Below are 18,485 nucleotides of genomic sequence, written 5' to 3'. Positions count from 1 at the left end.
TTAGACAGAAAACAATTCTCTTGGAATGGATTCTCTTTCCCTATATATGTTAAGTATATTTTAGGAGGATATTTTAAGAGATTTAATAATGTTCCTGTAAAGGAGAGTAATAAGAATGAGGGAAAATTAAATGGTTTAAAATTTTTGGAGTAATACTGTTTTTTCCCTGTGATTTTCCAAAATTCACTTGTTCAAAGTGAACATCAGTCTCTCATTTTTTTAGCTAGATCTTGTACAAGTTACTTAAACTCTTTCTTTTTCTTTTTTATTTTTATTATACTTTAAGCTCTTGGGTACATGTGCAAATCGTGCAGGTTTGCTACATAGGTATACATGTGCCATGGCGGTGGTTTGCTTCATCCATCACCTCATCATCTACATTAGGTATTTTTCCTGATGCTATCCCTCCCCTAGTCCCCCAGCCCCCTAGGCCCTTGTGTGTGATGTTTCCCTCCCTGTATCCATGTGTTCACATTGTTCAACACCCACTTATGAGTAAGAACATGTAGTGTTTGATTTTCCCTTCTTGTGTCAGTTTGCTGAGAATGATGGCTTCTAGTGTCATCCACGTTCCTGAAAATGACATGAACTCATCCTTTTTTATGGCTACATAGTATTCCATGGTGTATATGTGTCACATTTTCTTTATCCAGTCTATTATTGATGGGCATTTGGGTTGGTTCCAAGTCTTTGCTATTGTGAACTCATCCTTTTTTATGGCTACATAGTATTCCATGGTGTATATGTGTCACATTTTCTTTATCCAGTCTATTATTGATGGGCATTTGGGTTGGTTCCAAGTCTTTGCTATTGTGAACAGTGCCTCAATAAACATACACATGCATGTGTCTTCATAATAGAATGATTTATAATACTTTGGGTATATACCCAGTAATGGGATTGCTGAGTCAAATGATATTTCTATTTCTAGATTCTGGACATTTATGCTGTCTCTCTGTTTTTTTAAAAAAAGTTTTCCTGAGGATATTTAAGAGGTTTTATTTATCCAACAACATTAATAGAATATGTTATTTATCACTTGGTTGTCCTCCTCATCTTAAGTGGTAAAGTGGAGAGTGCATCAGATTTTGAGTATAAAGAATTAGCTTCATTCCTTCCTCTGACTCTTAGGAAATTTATCTGAAGAAATATTCCTAAGCTGTTAAATGGATTTAAAAATACCTAAATGATGTCACAGGTTTATTGTGATATCCAATAGATGATAGACCAGAAAGTCTATGTGAATTATTAAGCAATGGCATTTGCTTTTAAGTGCCATATTTATTAGCAACAGGCCCCTGCTAGCCTGAAACTGAAGCGTCTGTGTCTTCCAAAAAGACTTTGTTAGTTCAAATAAATAAGGTTTAGCACTACTGGAATCTTCTGAAGATGAAAAATTTGTTTTCTAGAGGTAATATTTAAATCAACTTTAGAGAGGTCTGTAAACAAACAAATAAAATTTCGAAGATTTTAGTCTGATTTTCTTTCATGAGAAAAATATTTTACAACATTTATTTTATAAAATATTCATTAGTTTATGTACGTTGATGCAATATGTTTAATAGTATTGTATTCAATAAAATATATATGACCTGCTTATCCTCAATGTAACTATGCAACACAAGGATAAGTAAGTATAAAGAAGAAAGATTTATACCATCAAAAAAATCACTGTCTGGACTGGCTAGTAAAAGTGATTCATCCAATATACATGAAACAAAGCCATAATATTTACTTAGTTATTAACTTAAGAAAACCATTTGTAAGCAGAGAGCTAATTTCTGAAAATAGAAGGATCTTCATCTGTGTTCATCATTGCAATGAGAAGATTTTATTAAAGTGGAATAAAATGTGTGCATCTTGGTAGTCAGAGACAGTGGTGACATGTGTTCATGGCTAGCTTGAAGGAAAAGTCAATTCTCATGTAAGCAATTTTTTTTTAAAATTTCTGCTATGATTATCCAGGAGAAATGACCATAATATAAGTGGTGGCACCTCTAACACTCATAGTCATGTTCCTTCTGTTTATGTGAAAGGTAGAACCATTGAGTTGGAACTGTAGGTTTTCCATGAATGTATTATTCAAAAATGATTTATCTATGAATGTAACTGATATTTTATACCATATTGTATAAGATTATAATTTTGGTCAGTTGGTTAAAAACATGCTATATAAAAGGTTTGTCTATAATTCCTATACCTAACACATGCGTATACACACAATGACATAAACATATCTGGTAAAGCTACTTTCCAGAATTTACTGTGTTAAGCATTATTGATTGTGGTATTATGAACTGCAGAACATACTGTAGATAATTACTCTTTTCTACTTCCAATTCAATAAGGTAGCAGCAATAGTAGCAACATCATCATAATATTCAGGATTAATTAAATAAAATCTGATTATGTTCCATGTCTTATTCTATATTCTTTATACATATTAACTCATTCAATCCTTTTAGTCCTATGAAGTAGAGTTTTAATTGCCCAAAGTTTACACAAGAAGCTTAAGGCACACAGAGGTAAAGTGGCAAAAGCAATGTTATTAAGTGTAAGAGAGGAACTCAGGCAGTCTGCCTCTAAAGCTGCACTCAAAACAACATTGCTATCAGTGATTTATCATAGCTTTATTATCTATTTTTAGTTCATAGCATTTACAGTTATTGATCCATGGTGTTTTGTCAAATGCCAAAATAGTATAAGATTCTGTTTTGATCACTGGCTGTGATTGTGGTTAGCATGTTGTGTCTTTTGATTGGAAAAGCTATAACAACCAAATATTTCTTGATGGAATGCTCATATTGAATTTCTCATCAAAATACTGTTTTCAGAATTAGTTTTGGGATATAGATTAGCCATCAGAAAGTCATATGAGGTAACATTACATTTAAACTTTTCCTTTCAGAGTTTCTCTCAGTAAATTTGAATGTTTATTTGAAAACAAGGCAACTGTGACCCTCTTGTGAATCTTCAACCAAAGGAAAAAAAAGAAGGTTAAAATATCCCAATACTCTTTTGTATTCAGCAATGGTAAAGAATATCTTCACCTTGCAAGTACAGAATAAATATTGGTTTACACATACAAAAACCTACTTTGAATGAGATTATTTTATTAAAAGAAAGATACATTTGAAGAGTATGAATACAGGATGAAAGGTTAAAAAAGAGGTAAGACTAAGAAGACTTGAGTTTGAAAAAGGCATATTGTGATTTCCTGTGCTTGCTTTGTCGCCTTAGTAGTTCAGACCTAGAAAGTCACTAAACTTTTCAAGTTACCTTAAAGGTTTGGTGGTGTACCTTTGTAGACCAATTACTTTTCTCACTGGATAATATCTTCCTATACTGAAAAGCCTAAAAGTATTTTTGTTTAATGTTGGCACCAATATTTAGGAGAGAAATATTCAATACTTTTTATGTACTGAAAATTATTTAGGAGAGAAATATTCAATATTTTTATATACTGAAAGTTGTCTTGATTCCTGAGATCTTACATTATTAAATCTTGGAATTCTTGAATATTTTAATTTTTTTCTTTAACTTAAAAGTTTTTCACATTAATTTTTCAATTAAATGATTGATTTCTAATTTCATGATACTCAAGAAATAATTGTTTAATAGAATTGTGCTATCACAACGTCTTAGAGCTAGAAGATACTCGGAGATTAATCTAGCTTAAATCACTAATTTTACACTTGAGGAAAATGAGGTCTGAGAATATATGTGAGTCTCTGAAGATCAATTAGATAATTATACGCATAAGCTGGGACTAGAATGGGAATCTTCAGACTATTGCCTCTACATAAGGGATATTTAAATTGGACCCAAGGAAATTGTGTTTCGATACACAATGGTTAGGGCACAGGCTTTATGGCAAGAATGCCTGCATTAAAAAGCAGAACAAAAACCAGCCAATCACTCATTAATTTTATGAACTTGACAACATTTTTCAGCCCTGGATTTCATATCTGTAAAATAAAAATAACAATATTACTTTTCTTGGGGGTCTATTGTGACGATCAAGTGAGCTAATAAATGTAAAGCATTTATAGCAATGTCTGGTACAAAGTGATTCTTAGGCTAGCCTATATTATTTTAAAATTGCAACTGTTTTTCATCTCCAGTGAAATATATATCTATTGGAGGAATGTTTGAAAAATACAAAAATTCAGAAATAAAATAATTAATAATACCTAAAACTATTAGCTATGTACTTCAAGATTTTTTTTCATTTTAATCTTTCATTCTATTTACATTGTTTTTTTTTAACTTATATTTTAAAATTCTATTTTATAGAATTATACTTAGATATCTGACTTTTCCTCAGGAGAATCTAGATATGCTAAATTTCACTTGCTACAAAATACCTAAAAATACTGCACAAAATACAAAAATAATATTTTTTAATGAGTTGATGAGTTTTCAGGAGAATAAGTATCTCAATCATGCATTTGAGTCCAACAACAAGCTATATGACAAGTGAAGATAATATTAATCCTGAAGATGTCGGTTAGCCTGGGGATATCTATAATTAGAACCTGAGTGGCTTAGACATTTTTAAAAATTGTGGTAATAGCACAACACAAAATGTAACTCTTGACAGGGTTTTAATTGTTAAGTATAATATTGTAAATGATAAGCTTTTCATGGATCTTTGCAATGGGTATGGAAAACAGATTTGGGCCTATTGAATGATTGGTGTTTGTTCTAAGGGTTTGTAATCCTGAATGCACAAATAAATATGGGTAAGAGTAAATTTAAAACAAAAATTACAAAACACTAAACAACACAGTGATTAAACAGGAAGGGGGATGAAATTAGTTTCAGCCTTGACTTTAGGTGGAGTGTGCAGAAAAATCTCTTCTGAGAATTTATTGTTATAAGAAGGTTTTCATGTGGAAGTGGAGCCTCAGCCCATGTTATTTGCATAGTTCAGAGGAAATAAACCCAGAATAAATTTCAAATGGACTCAGGGTTTTCCGAAGTATTTTACAAAAGCATATGTAAAATTTCCTTCAGTGTTATAGCTTTAATCCAGGCTCTTTATGATTCTCACAGAGAAGACACCACAACATAAGCAAAATTACAAAACACAATTATAAAATACACAAGGGATGAAAGGACCGTGGGCAAGTGATAGCAGACAAAAATGAGAAGCAAAATGTAAAATAAGTATGGTTAAAATGTTTAAAGAAACAAGACAGAGTCAAATCATAAATAAAAGTAAAAGACATTGAAAAATGATCATTAAAGAAAGAATCAGGAAAAAAGGGAAACAAAAAAATGAAATACATGAAGAAAACAGAGAACTACTGGGAATAGGAAATATACTAAGATAAAAACTCATTGGAAAGTTAGCAGAAGAAGCACAGGTGAAGAGACCCTTAGTGACCAGAAGACTGAGGTAAAGACACTTTGCAGAATCAGTAATAGAGCATTAAACATATTTTAAAGATTAGATACAGGTTAAAAGACATGAGAGATTATCAAGGAGCTAGAGAGGTACAGTATGGGTGTGGAATGGGCAACAAACAATATTTTAGGAGGCAGTGGATGTTGGCATGTGGTAGCAGGGAGAATGAAGGAAGCTGAGGGTCCAATTTAGCAGTAGACTTATGCTACATTCTCTGTTTTTAACTTAAATTCCTCTGTTTTTATCTACTTGTTCCTTTTATCTAGTGATACTCTAATAAATGTTGGTTCTCTGAACAAAAACAAAAATTAAAACGTATGTGTATATGTTATATCCATATGCGTGTGTTTATTCTAAATTTTACTAATATAAAAGATGTGTAACATATCATTTACTAATAACAGTAAAATATTTATTAGCTTAGGGTACGTTTTCTATAGCAAATTGATTCTCACAAAGTGCTTTCCCTGATTTTTGCTAACGTCTTATATCCATACCTAACCAGTTTGTGCAATTCAATTATAATTTGGTAATTGGCGATGCATCCCTGCCCCACTAACTCTTTATACAATAAAACTATTAAAAAATGTTTTCTTTTATATTTTTTACTGTTAAACTGTTTCCCATTCTTCCAAAAAAATGTATTTACTAAACTAAAATATCACCTTCAGCAGTAGGTACAATATACTTTTAGGTTTACCTGCATTATTTATATTTTCACTATTACTTTCTTAAACCTAGACAAACAACAAAAAAATAAATCAAGCTCTGATTTGTAGTTTGCTGATTTCCATAAGTGTATAAATATTGACACCATGGCCAATTTCAAGCTATCAGTGTGATTTCACTGAGTGCAGAGTTTTAAGAAAAGATGTGCAGTGGCACGTGAAAAATTTTATTTTATTACCTTGGTTCTTTTTATAATTTACTTGAGAGTTTATATAATTTAATTTTTAATAATGTCCATGTTTGACAGTTGCTTACCATATTTCTAAGAATATAACAACCGTCTCTCATTAGCCAGCAGGAGAAGGTACCTGTTTCCTTCTGGTGTCCATAATCATGCAGCAGCCCCTACTTATTTTCTCCATAGAACATTCCCCTATGTGGCACAGGACAGGGAGAGAGAGATAGTGGCGGTAAAACATTAAGAAGGACACTGGAAATTCCTTACTGTTTTGTTTTGTTTTGTTTGAGATGGAGTCTCACTGTGTTGTCCGGGCTAGAGTGCAGTGGCGTGATCTCAGCTCACTACAACCTCCGCCTGCCGGATTCAAGTAATTCTACTGCCTCAGCCTCCCTACGGGCACATGCCGCCATGCCAGTCTAATTTTTTGTATTTTAGTAGAGACTGGGTTTCACCCATGCTGTCCAGGCTGCTCTCGCACTCCTGAGCTCAGGCAATCCGCCCACCTCAGCCTCTCAAAGTGCTAAGATTATAGGCGCCACTGTTCTGGTTACACACTTTCAGCAAATACTTTTGTTTTCATATTTGTCTGCACCCTTAACTCCCTTTGGAACTCCTGCCTCCCAGCAGGGGTTCTCTGAGGGTAAATTGGATCTCTTATTATTGTTCCTCCCATTGAAGCCATTTAATATGAAACTGTGTTACTTCTCCTAAATTGGTTGCTAGTGTCCCAGACGTCTTCAAATCACTTGAAATCTTTTATTTTCTTTAATCATTTTCCTTTCACTTTTTCTTTGTATGCTAGAATTTTCTTCATTTTGTTCTAGTAATTTTGGGGTGGTAGGTGGCCGCTGGAGAGGTAAAAGCAATAATTCCTGGTATCAGTCCTTCAGTATTTAATCAGAAATATCATTAGATGTTTCTTTAAAGGATTTATTTATAATCCCAGGGCTCACCAGATATAGTTAGTAGAGAAAAAAACTATACAAAATATGGGATAGGAAATATTCCATCCTGTCTTTGTATATGTTACCTCAGATAAAATTAAACAGTAGAAATAATTTGTTGTTTTAAACTGTACTTTATCAACCCATTGAATTTTATTTTTTTTCTCATAGGTATGCCAAGAAATAGGTCAGTTCTACATCCTCAGATATACAACATTTATAGGGGTCCAAGTCTGGGAATCTTAATAAGGTCTAATCTCTTGGGATGTTAATAAATAGTACGGTGGTGTCAGGTGCTCCATTTTAGTATGTACACCATATAAGATCATTTCAATACTTCTCAGTACATCTGTCGATTTATATGTTGCTATAGGTTGTCCCCATTGAACTACTTCAAAATGTTTCACAGGGAACACCCTTAGGTATTCAATTAAGCACTGGGGTTTGCAGAAAGGTATCAAAAGTGAAGGGGAAAGAGGTGGAAAATGGAATTGGATATAACATGCTTCTTGCTGTCAGACACAATTTCTTTCCCTCAAATAGTCAGAAAACCTGTTAAGGGTTTGTAACAATATATAAAGAAGTGATTAATAAAAAAAGACATAAGATTGTTAGTGTTTATATGGCAAAATATGTTCTACACACATATAAAAATTAGATTTTAAAAATTTTAATAGCTGAATGCTAGATCACTAAAATAATTGAAGCACATATTTTAAAATATGTTTTTTCGTGTTCTTTACTGTGAAGAACAGGGAAGAGAAATAAAAGTGTAGGGCAGGTTTTATTCACAATAACACAAATTAATAATACATAATGAAATTATAAATTATATAATTACTTAAACATTTCCAAAACTTAAATGTAATGCTTATAGAAATCCATTGGAAAATGAGTGTTAGAATAATTCCTGAGCTTAGATGACTATAATACTGTGATAAAATAGTGTTTTATTTCTACACTCAATATCATCCATGTTCATACTGTGAAATCTTGGTATAGACATCTGTTATTTTACAAAATAGGCTATGAGGAAATTACTGTTTAACATTATGTAGCCATTATCTACTGCTATGTTTATGTGTTTTGAGTGAGCAGAATATAAAAAATGGCTACCCTGATGTCTGCATAGCTTATTTTTCCATCCTTGTACTACATTACAAACTCCGTGTGCATTGTTTTGCACATATGAGTGACAATACTTAGATTCAACATCTTATACTTCAATTATTTGTACTCATAAGTGGACTTGTAGTTTCCACTGAAAGAACAAGTTTCTCCTTTTCTGCCCCACAAAAACCTCCTCGCTCTTTAGTAACTGCTCAAGTGTGATTTTCTTTAGGGGCTTAGCCTCTGCTCCATATGAAAGCTTTCCTTAACCTGATATGTTGTCCTAAGGAGTCCTCTCTTCAGTTCTTCCACAGTATCCTCTGCTTAATGCTGGAAATATTTTTCTGTACTGTAATCAGTTTTTGTATGTATGTATGTGTATATATATATATTGGTTTTAGGTGGCTAAATCCTAAACTTCTTTTTTAAACTAGAGCGTGGATTATGTTTTCTTTTTATTCTTAACCAAAAGTAGATATTTGTAACATTAATAGTTTGGCAGTTTCCTCTAATGAGGCATTTTATTCTAATGAAATTAGGCATTGATAAGCATGAGGTAGGAAGAAAATGCATTATAAAGGTTGAGAAAATTAGTAAGTTTTACTATAAAAGTTTACTAAATTAGATGGTTTGAAACTGTAATCCAATAGAACACAACATCCATGTGGGATTAATTAATGTATTCTGTTTATTGAAATTGTGAACTAAAATAAATAGCTTATGTATGAAAGGTTATTATATTCCAGGAAGAAACTATTTTCCTCTTTTTTACAGTGAGTATTAATGAGAAAAAAATAAGAAGTGAGCTATCTCTCCTTCTGGTTTTTTTTTCTCTTTTTCTTATTTCTCTTAGTGAAGTAATTTGTTTTGCAGTCTTTCCTAAAGCCCCCAAATTTCAGATATCTGTTAAAGGCTCTAGAAATCAACATAATAAAAATCATACTTTAGATAACAAAATTTATCTTTCAGAGACCATAGAGTTCAGATCAGAGTCAATACAACACCACAAGGAAAGGTAGAATGTAAACCCTGGTTTGAGAGGATAGATAGATAAGCCTTAATTTAGAGTGTGATGTAAAGCAAAGGTGGTCCATGGTTTAGCATTGGTTTACTGAACTTTAGGATTATCTATCATTAGTAAGGACTTGAATGAAACACTTGAGTTATTTTACCTGTAAATAACAGGTTAGGTTCTATTATGTGCTTTTCAAATTTTAAATTTAAATCATTTTAAAGTTTAAAACATTTATATACAAGTGATACTTATAATAACAGGATTGCTAATTAAGAAAATAATTCAAAGTTACTTTTAAATTTTTTTCTATATTTAAAAATTTTATTTTTAATTCAAAATCCTGTAATTGTGATAGAGAAGTATCATTAGTTCATAAGCGTTATAACTTTTAAGTAGAGTTTTTATTTGACTTCGGTTGCAGCTGAACAAAACTTTTTTTTTAAAGTTAAATAAGTTTACTTTCATATCTGTCTGTCTATCTTCAACTCTGAATGAAAAAATAGTGAATAGATTTTTAAGAAATTGTCAAATCTCGTATCAAATCCAAAACTCTGATATTTACATTGATATAGGGGATTTCATTCAGTTGCAAGAGAAAGGGATAATAAAAGAACACTTTCCTAAATGAATGTTTTTATAGCTTTTCAAGGGTATTGGATATGCTTGATTTTGTGTTCAATTTTTTTCTGCCCAAGGAAATACTTCATGTTACTTTAATCATCCACAAATAATATGCCTTGACATTTAAAAGGCTGAAAGGTTCCCAGTTTTTAATAATTAGAAGTAATGAATGCTTTGTTCTGTCTAACATAAATTTCCTTGATGTTCAGAATTTCAAATACTTTCTGTGTATTCACTATTTCAAAGGTTGTTTAAATTTGAAGACTTTGCATTTTTAAATCTCAACATGGCCTTAAAATTTACACCTTATGTCATCTTTACTAAGTACAATTGACTGTTTTTTGGAATTAGATTATTAGATATGAGAAATAATTCTTTAAAAGGGCATCAATTAACCTATTTTTCCACTGCAGTAGTTTTTAATTTCACATTTTGGCTCTTTTTAAGATTTTTATACTCTTAGAAATTCAAAGATCAGTCCGGGCATGGTGACTCACACATGTAATCCCAGCTATTTAAAGGCTGAGGTGAGTGGATCTCTTGAGGCCAGGAGTTTGAGACCAGCCTGATCAACATGGTAAAACTCTGTTTCTACTACAATATGAAAATTAGCTGGGCATAGTGGTACACACTTGTAATCTCAGCCACTCCGGAGGCTGAGACATGAGAATCACTTGCACCTGCATATGGAGTTTTCAGTGAGAGGAGATTGCACCACTGCACTCCAGCGTGAGCCACAGAGAGAGATTGAAAGGAAAGGGAGTGGGGGAGGGGGAAGAGTGGAAAGGGAGAAAGGAAAGAAATTCAAAGACTGTGTAATCCCAGCCTCTCAAGAGGCTGAGACATGAGAATGGCTTGCACCCTGCAGACAGTGGTTGCAGTGAGTGGAGATTGCACCACTCTATTCTAGCCTGAGCCACGGAGTGAGATTCTGTCTCGAAAGAAAGGAAAGTAAGGAAAATAGAGAAGAAAAGGAAAAAAGGAGGGAAGGAAAAGAAAGGAAAAAGGGAGAGAAGGAAAGGGAAAAGGAAGGGAAGGGACAGCAGAAAGGAAGAGAGGAAGGAAGGAAGGAGAAAAGGGAAGGAAGAGAATGGAGGGGAAAGGAGGAGGGGAAGGAAGGGAAAGGAGGGGAAGGAAGGAGGGGAAGGAAAAAAGGAAGGAAGGAAGTGAAGGAAGAAAGGAAGGAAGGAAAGGAAGGAATTCAAAGACCACGACTACAAATTATAAAGTAGCTTTGGATGATTAACTATGTTTACAGTGCCTCTCCTTTATTGCATTGCAAAATAATTACAGATTTAATTATTTTCATTTCATATTTTAGTTTAGTTTATCCCCTAGTTCTATAATAATGTAAAATAATTTACTGCAAAGATACAACAGGAAAAAATTAATAGTAACTTAGAAGGCCACCTGAATTGGTGAGACAGATGTAGCATCAAGTCCCCTACATAAGTAAAGACAGTTAAATCTTTGCCAGTGAACATGGAGCACCCAAGTCCCACAGACATTAAGTGACCGGTTTGGATTTTGAACTCAGGACTATTAAGCACTTTCTGGTGCACTACATACATTTTGAGCATATAATAAGTGTTAATATCTGTTCAATTATATCTGTATTTTTCTGGCTTGATGTTTGTTGCCAAGAGCATCAGATATTGAATATGTAGACACCTCTCAATAAATATTTGGCCCTATAATGTGAACAGAAATAAAACTTTGCCTTTCATTAGTAGCTTTATGAAAATGTAACTTAAATTCAGAAAATTAGACTGCCTCTAAAAGAGCAAGTGATGCATGTGAGAACTCCTGAGAGACACAACAAAAGGAACAAACAAAAGAGTGAGGTGGGAGATTGGGAAGGAGGAGATTTTCATTTTATGTTAGATATCAACAAATTTTGCATTCAGCTACATATAATGAATTCCTAAATCCTAACTGCCTGGTTTATATAAGTAATAAGTATTCGTACCTTCTGTCTTTCTTCTGTTTTCTACTATTCTTGAGTCAACCATTATTTATGATGTCACCGAAAATAAATGAGATAAGGATTTCTGATTATCTGCAGTTTGATGTTTTGAAGAGATAGAGTAATGATTTTTGGGTGTAGCATATATACGAATGTACTTACATTTTCAAATGACCAGAATATCTATAGATTAGGGCATAATGGCTATATTTATTAAAAAGCTAAAAGCAAAACTACCAGTTTATCCTACACCTAGCTAAAGGTGCTCTAAATACACAGAAATGTCATTTTGCCAAGTCAACTATTTTTTTTTTTTCTGATGCTGGAGAATTTGGCATTGTCACTGTATGAATCACTATCAAGATGATTACTTTCACAAAAAAAGAGATCTGCAGAACTGAAATAGATAAACACAAGCTTACCTCTCATCTCTGTTTTTACCATCATCTACAGCAGGGTGTCCAACCTTTTGGCTTCCCTTGGCCACATTGGAAGAATTGTCTTGGGCCACACATAAAATGCAGCTAACACTAATGATAGCTGATGAGCTAGAAAAAAAAATTGCAAAAAAAAAAAAAAGTCATAATATTTTAAGAAAATTTACAACTTTATGTTGGGCTGAATTCAAAGCCGTCCTGGGCCACATGAGACCGGTGGGCCTACAGTATTATAAAAGGACACATGAGTCTTACATTTTATTTATGCTCTACAAATTTAAAAATTTGAACTTTTAATGTTTTCCATGGTGAGACAGAATCATGGCAGAGGCAAATATTGTAATTTTATTGTTCTTAGGGCACTCTTAAAACAGCTACATATAATGAATTCCTAAATCCTAACTGCCTGGTTTATATAAGTAATAAGTATTCGTACCTTCTGTCTTTCTTCTGTTTTCTACTATTCTTGAGTCAACCAAAGCTATGACTGCCACAAAATACTGCATTTGCTTAACATTCAAGGTTATTGGCACATGTGCCTTTTTGCACTTGAACAAAATCTTTGTTTTATTCAAGTACAACCAAGATATCTCTTTGTAATGCTGGAAAGACATAGAGAAAGGTGTAGAAACACAAATTTCCAGAAAAAATACTAAGAGGCAAATTACTAACACTGATTAACATTATACATCATTGCATATATAAATACCTATTGGTGAAGATACAGACAGACAAAATCAAGACATTCAAAGCACTGTTTGAGAAACATATGTTAATGCATTTGTAATAAGATGGAAGAAATTAAATGACAGAATATCTTAGAAACATTTTTATTTCAGACACTGCAGACCATATTGAAAAGTCACTGATTTTGTATTTCAGTATAGGTAGTATCTAAAATTGAATTTTAATTTGTCTCCCTTGCAGAGAGACAGGCAGAGAAAGAAAGAGAGATAGAGAAATTGAGAGATTTAAGTGATTCACTGGGTCAGACAGAAGTGTTGGCAGCTGCAATAAAGAAGCTTTCCCCAAACTGCATTGCTAGATCTTCTCCGTTCTGACCCACAGTCACTGTGCCAAAAGCTGCCAGGAATGCCAAGTGCATGGTGATTTTGTGATGTGGAGAAATAGGGATCTGGGTGAGAATACTTAATTGTCTTAACTACAATGTTTAGTTGGTATCTGAGCCAAAGTTTCAGACATAAATAACAGTGGTAAAAATCTGTGGACACTAACATACTTTGTATCCACTGCCTCAAAGTAAGCAGGACCTTTGAGCAAGCAGTACTTTGAGGTTGGCTGTAGCCCCTTGTTTTTAAATGGTGATAAGGTGTTTTTTTTTTTTTTCCAGAGAAGTGATTTTATTTAGGTAGAGAAAGAGAAAAAAGAAGAGAGAGAACTTCCACATGAGAAAAAGAGAGAGAGAAAGAAGGGGATGGTTAAAGGAAGTTTTGTTTATATGTTTATGTGTATTCTTAAAATTAAAGGTATGTTCTCACTTGACCTTAGACTCCCGATATTTGCTGTATCTTCTCTACTGAGGTTCTATTTCTTTATTGTTTCTTAATCAAATTTAAGTATAGAAACACATCTGTTTGTTATTTCTCAAATGTTTCTTAGAGAATATTTTAGGTGTTATTCAGAAGTTTGTTTTATTTTAATTTTTTTTCTTAAGGATTTGGGGTTTAGGGTTTTAATTTGGGTTGTTCGTGTTTTAATTGAACTATGGGACACTAATTTTTTTCAAATTCTTGTACAATTCACTCTGTACCTTTAGGGAAGAAAATACATTGAAAACTTTGAAATCTCATGTGTAAAAAGTCTTAAAAAATATACAATTTTAAGCTGATTTTTATTACAGAACAATTCAATGCAATAAACATTTTTGAAATACTTTTTTTAAAAAAAAATCTTCAGTATTTCAGTGATTTTAAGTACATCATGTTGCTACCAGTTAATTCTTAGAAATTCATTTACTAAAGAAGAGTTTATTGCATCTGGTTTTGTCATGCAAATATCCATTTAACAATATTATATTTCCAAAAGAAATTTTGAGTATATCATAGTAGAGTAAGTGATGAGCACCTTCTGTTTTCTGAAAAAAAAAAAAAAAAAAAGGGTTGATAAGAATGAATTCATGATTGGAGAATTATGTTAAAAATTGGTGCCTGATAAATCATAAATTGGACATGCCGCCTGTCTTCCATAGCTCTTTATCACATATTATATAAACAACTGATCATAGGGTGACTGCACATTTTAAGGACTATTGAAAATTAGTTGATACTGATTTTGACTGTTAGAACCCTCGAGTTTGTGGGCCTGCCTAGTCTTGCTTGATTTACTATTTCGTTGAAGATTATTAATCACCAGCTGCCATCATGCAGTGGCAGGGTTCCAAGGCAGCACTCTGAGGACTCCTCTGTTCATTCCTCTGTCCCAGGGTGACATAGTATAGAAGCCGTTTTGGCTTCTCTGCAAAAGAACATAACTGCCTCTAAAATGTGTACATTATCACCAAGTTTAAAGTTAGAGAATATTCAGGGAAAAAAAATCCTCTGATATTTTTTTGAGACCAGCTGAATACATATGCTTTTTGTTTAGAATCACGTAAATTCAAAAATAAAAACTTCCAATTTTTTGCTCAAAATCCTTTGTTCTAAGCCTATCCATCCATCACTCGGTGATATATTTCACAGTCACATGGTGGTAGGGGACAGTGTGGGAAAGAGAAAGACTTTGGCCTTTGAGCCTTGTAAATTATTCAGTTGTACATTCTAGTGGTTTCCATTTCGTCAGGCTACAGCATACTGTGAAATGGTGACATGTCAAAGGTTGCATTATTGGTTGATAATGCAGCTCTGTAAAGTGTGTAAGCTCAGCTTCCAGTGTCCCCTGCCAACACTGACAGATCCCAGGACAGGTGCAAATTTGACTTCACACATCACAATTGAACAAGCCAAGCCTGAATATAACCTGACTGTGCTTAACTTTTCACTTCTTTTGCGATCTGCTTTCTTATCACCTCTTAGAATTGTTTTTGGTTTACTTTTAAGAGTAAGGGAAATTTGGTAGTTTATAAGCCAGAGTTCAATCTTCCACAATTTCCCATTTGTCAACCTTCTTTTCTGAAAAATGCCCTCATCAAAATTATCAGCCTAATATTTTTATTTCTTATAAAAATTACATAATATGTATTAAGCTTTCAGGTAAATTTAAATATAATTTTAAAATAATTTTTAATATTACACAAATAAGGAATTATTTTGTCTTTAGTTTGTTCTCCTATGTTTTTGAATAACTGCCTTTCAAAATGCTTGCCTTAAGAGGAAGATATCTACAATAAAAATTTACTATTGATTTTTAAAAAATTTATATTTGCTACATTTTATTAGCCTTTAAAATATCATTTTTATGTAAGAAGCATGCTGTGACTGTGTTAACAGGGTTAATCACATAAATTGAAGGCATGGTGGAAAGAAGTTATAAGCAGTATATAGAATAAGTTAACTAAAAGTGTGGCTTATTAACTCAAAATAGAACATCGTCTATTTTTGGCTTTAATGAAACACAAAGCTTGGTCTTTTTCTAATTTAACTTTTTAAATTAAATACTTGGAGTTGTATTGTGGATATATTCATGTCCTTAGAAAGGACCACATCACTTGCGTCTGAGAACTTTTTTTGTGTGTGTGTGGAGATACGTGTTTAAAGGAATGTGAATTTCTAATATGAAGAAGATTTATTCAGTTGGATTTCTTAAATCTTAATGGATTACTGATTAGTGACTGAAGAAAACAAGGTAGAGAGAGCAAGGATATTGAACTCCCATATACCTTTAAATCTGTAATCATTGAACTTTTTTGCTTGTCCTTTGGAGGTAAATTAGTCCTCCAGCTGGCTTCCAACTGAGATACCAGCTCTTATTCTAACATTGTTAGAAAGAATTGTGTAATGATGCTAGTTCATATTTTTTTTCCCTTCCCAATAAGTGTTGCAATTACTTGTCATGGACAAGAGTCCATGTTTTCAAAAGAGAACAGTATCTGCTAATATTATTATTCTATGCCAGCTAGGGTAATGTGGGGAATAGAAGTTGTTAGAAACATGTGAATGCAAATTAGCAATTTAGAAAACTCAAAATAGATATTACTACTCTTCATTTCAAAGTGAGTTTTAGTGACATTAAATCAGAAGCCTTCAGTTTTATTTTTGCTATAATCTTCTGACATGTCTAGCTCACATCATGTTCTATTGTAACACCCAGTGTCATCCATTTCTTGATTTTTTGCAGTGACTACTTTGTTTATTTTTGCTTTGTTAAAAATTTATAGAATAGGTGGATTATTTATTTAAAATCTCTTAAAATAAAATAAATGCATGAGTGTAAAATCTGAGAATGTTGCTATTGCTCACATATTAGATTTGACCATGCTAATTCAGTGTAGAAGTGTCAGAGAACAAACTCTGTAACCAGGAACCCAGCTTCCATTGCCTTCTTTAGTATCTATATGCTGTGTTACGATAGGCTTACTGTGCCATCAGCACCTCAGTTCCCTCATTTCTTAAATAAGACTAATACTAGTACTTATAAGGGATAAATTTATGGTGCTGGGCACCATCATCCCAGCTACTCTGGAGGCTGAAGCAGGAGAATCCCTTGAACCCGAGAGGCAGAGGTTACAGTGAGTGGAGCACCACTGCACTCAAGCCTGGGCAAAAAGAGTGAAACTCTGTCTCAAAAAAAAAAAAAAAAATATATATATATGGCATTTAACAATAGGTAAGTGTTAGCTATTCTTCCAGAACCTTTGATGTCTTTAATTGACTAATGAATCATTAGCATCTTTTATGTGATAGCTGAATTCAAGAGTACTAAGTGAAATAACTGCACAGTGCTTATAAATGAGGAAATAAGAGTAAATGATAATAAAAATCAATTGAAGTATGTGATATAAGGAAGAGCAGATGAGAACTCTTGTAAATAAAAGATTAATGAAATTTAGAATCTATCGAAAGGGATATTTGTTATTTTAGTACTCAAGAAAGTGTAATATTTGTCTTTGAAACATCCAACCTCCTAAATAAATAACAACTTCTCAATACTTCATGATAGTTTTTGTTCTATTTGTTTGGTTTTTATAAATAGAATATTTCTTAAAAAATAATTTTTTGATTTTCAAATATAACTTTAGCATTAAATTTGTTTAGTGTCCTTACAAGAAAATTTGCAGTCATATTTGATAAGTATGCATAATTGATTTCACTTCCCATGCTTTAGTATTAGTGTTTTTAAATTGTATTTTTAGTTTGTGAACCGGACTGTAATAAAATTCTTCCCTCATTACTGCTTAGAAATCACTTAACTTTAGACTGTGTCAATAATTGGTGCTCTCTAGAGAGACTTTGTTATACTTTCAAAGTGGAATCTGTTTATATTTCCATTGCCTAACCAAAATAGCATATCTAAAATATGGATAGAGTTACTGTTTTTCAAAGAACATATTTAAGATTTCTCTTATTTTCTTAATTTTTATCTTATACATAGATTTTATGTATGTCTAAATTGTACATGAGATCTCATATCTAACATTTGCTATAGTTAGTATAAAAACAAATGAAGATTAACTGGCTAAGTTTAATATTTCTATGTTCTTTCTTAAGTAACTGATTGTTTTTCCCATATGTATTTAAAAGAGCCTAATGAAAAATTCTATAAACCTTAGACTTAAAAAGATCTAGCTTCAACTTCTGTTCTACCACTTGTAACCTGCGGGGTTTTGAATAAGCAGTTTAGTATCTGTGAAGCTTTGTTTTCTCCTAGACAAAGTGGAGATAATCACATAGAGTTGTGATAACAACTATCACATAAAGATGTTATAAAATGAAATGGGGGGATAAGGGAAGGCTAGATGATGAGAAAGTACTTCATGGATACAATGTGCATTATTTCGGTGATATATACACTAAAATCCCTGACTTCACCACTATGCAATGCAAAACAAAATTACACTTGTACCTTATAAAGTTATACAAATAAAATTTTAAAATAAATATCACTCTAACAAAA

The 18,485-nt window shown here is 32.5% G+C and overlaps 1 protein-coding gene and 1 long non-coding RNA gene across 6 annotated transcripts in view; both read left to right on the top strand.

The window, feature by feature from the left end:
* Positions 1–18,485, top strand: part of GRID2 (glutamate ionotropic receptor delta type subunit 2) — a 1,554,413-nt gene that overhangs the window by 330,125 nt on the left and 1,205,803 nt on the right. The window lies entirely within an intron of this gene.
* Positions 1–18,485, top strand: part of LOC144581787 (uncharacterized) — a 38,267-nt gene extending 19,782 nt beyond the window's left edge. The window contains exon 2 of the long non-coding RNA XR_013533019.1: positions 1–18,485. This exon is cut by the window's left edge and continues 14,515 nt beyond it. This is a non-coding gene — a long non-coding RNA (uncharacterized LOC144581787).

Source organism: Callithrix jacchus, chromosome 3 (assembly GCF_049354715.1).
Source record: "Callithrix jacchus isolate 240 chromosome 3, calJac240_pri, whole genome shotgun sequence".
Taxonomy (NCBI): Eukaryota; Metazoa; Chordata; class Mammalia; order Primates; family Cebidae; genus Callithrix; species Callithrix jacchus.
Note: the sequence above shows the minus strand (reverse complement) of the source record. Positions and strands in the feature narration are given on the sequence as shown.